Source organism: Henckelia pumila, chromosome 3 (assembly GCF_033568475.1).
Source record: "Henckelia pumila isolate YLH828 chromosome 3, ASM3356847v2, whole genome shotgun sequence".
In the NCBI taxonomy this organism is placed as follows: domain Eukaryota; kingdom Viridiplantae; phylum Streptophyta; class Magnoliopsida; order Lamiales; family Gesneriaceae; genus Henckelia; species Henckelia pumila.
In genome coordinates, this window is record NC_133122.1 from 65,916,585 (window position 1) to 65,918,442 (window position 1,858).

Below are 1,858 nucleotides of genomic sequence, written 5' to 3' on the forward strand. Positions count from 1 at the left end.
AGCTTTTTGAGGGGACTCGATAAATATTTAATTCGTATTCAAAATTATCGAGCTCGAGCCGAACTTGAACATGTTCGATTTTTTTTCGAACCAAATTCGAGCCCAAATTATTGTGTTCGTTAGATCACGAACATTTCGTGAAGTTTTATTATTATTATTATTATTATTATTATTATTATTATTATTATTATTATTATTATATAAATATTTAAATACATATTATATTACTCAGCCGTAAATCACTAACCCTATATCTCACTTCTTCTATTCTTGCTCCGCTTCTTCCCTCAATCCTCAGTCACTCCTCATCTCCTCGTAACCCTGCTCTCAAATTTAATCGGTGATTATCAAGGAAGAAATTTTATTTTGCATCTGAGATCCACATAACCATAAGTATTTCTGTCGCACCTCGATCTATTTTCCTATTTTTCTTGATGGAAGTTCGAATAGCGTGAATAAGAATGAATAATATATCTGTGTATTCCCAGTACTTTTATGCCATATTCCAAGTGATAAAAGAAATTATTGTTTCTTATTTAGATATAAAAAAAGGAAAACAAACAAAGGTTTTGAGCAGACGACGTTGTTTTCAGGCCAGAAGTCTGTCTTGCGATTTTGTTGATAGGTCGTCGGGCTCTTCTGGAGATATTGAGGAGGATATTGAAACTGCCTTTCTTGGTAAGAGCTTCAATATACTTCTATTTTCTTATAACAGTGTGTGTTTATTTGTTTAATTTTCTTTATCGACCAAAACAGCACTGGTGGTGGAATCGAGCAGCTTTGTCTCTCTTATATCATCGTATAGGAGCACTTGGTTTCCAGTTTCCACATTAATATATATATTTATTATGGTTCATTTATTTATTACTCTTCCCTACCCATCACGTGCCAAACTTGGCTCCACATGTAGCACCTTACAAACTTTGAAAGTATCTTCCCCAACATTTTGTTGTTTCTGAACATTCATAATTTGACTACTTTACTTTTAACTATTAGTTACTAAAATATTTCAGGTATGACTGATTCTGCTCCAGCAACAATTTGAAGGTAAATTATTGTATAACTAAACTAGAATCAGTTTTAACTATTTAACTAACTTATCTGTGTTTACTAACATGTGTATTTGAATTTGATGCAGATTTTAGATATCAAAGCAAGGATTATGTGCTTACATCTTATATTTTTTCGTTACAGATTAGACTCTTACTCATGATGAATATGACTATTTTGATTGTTGCATAGGTCTTCAGATTTGGAAGTGTGGGTCTTCTATTTTTTATTTTCTGAAATTTTTGTATATTTTGGTATTTGTATGTAGAAGCAAGCACAATGGGTTGACTTGGGAGTTGGAAGGTAGAAATTATAACTTTTGTATATTTTGTCCTGTAAATGCAGAAATGACTTGATTTGGGAGGTAGCAATGAGGCTACTGTGGCTCTAATCTGTCTAGGTTGAATTTGAATTTTTTTTTTTAAACATGTATATTGTGTTTTAATCATTAGCTTGATTGTTAGTTATGACTTATATATTTAAGCTGGTGAACTTTTATTAATTTGTACTTTTTTTACATGTTTGTTGAATTCATGTATCTTCATTCTATCTTTTTTGAATTCCAAAACATGTGTTTAGTATATTTTTTTTTTCTATTTTGTGTCCAGCAAGTGAAATGGGACACAGATTCTATGTATTTTTATTTTGGTTTGTTTGGGTAAAGAGACCAGTGACAGTGGTGGACGCATGTATCTATGGATTGTCCAATAATATTGGTTTCTGTAATATTAGTGTTTTAATATCCATTTATTTATTTCGAATGATTGTAAATAATTGTGGTTTTTGGGCCTTTAACTAGTAGATACAA

At 31.1% G+C, this 1,858-nt stretch overlaps 1 long non-coding RNA gene across 3 annotated transcripts; it reads left to right on the forward strand.

Annotated features, from left to right (window-relative positions):
- The first annotated feature begins 254 nt into the window (after positions 1 to 254).
- On the forward strand, positions 255 to 1,657 carry LOC140893523 (uncharacterized). 3 transcript variants are annotated; one of them, XR_012153177.1, is made up of 4 exons: positions 255 to 393; positions 541 to 678; positions 1,014 to 1,047; positions 1,139 to 1,657. It is a non-coding gene; the product is annotated as an uncharacterized lncRNA (long non-coding RNA). The 3 variants fall into 3 exon arrangements; XR_012153179.1 differs by having other exon boundaries at positions 594 to 678; XR_012153178.1 differs by having other exon boundaries at positions 594 to 678; positions 1,014 to 1,657.
- The last annotated feature ends 201 nt before the right edge of the window (positions 1,658 to 1,858 follow it).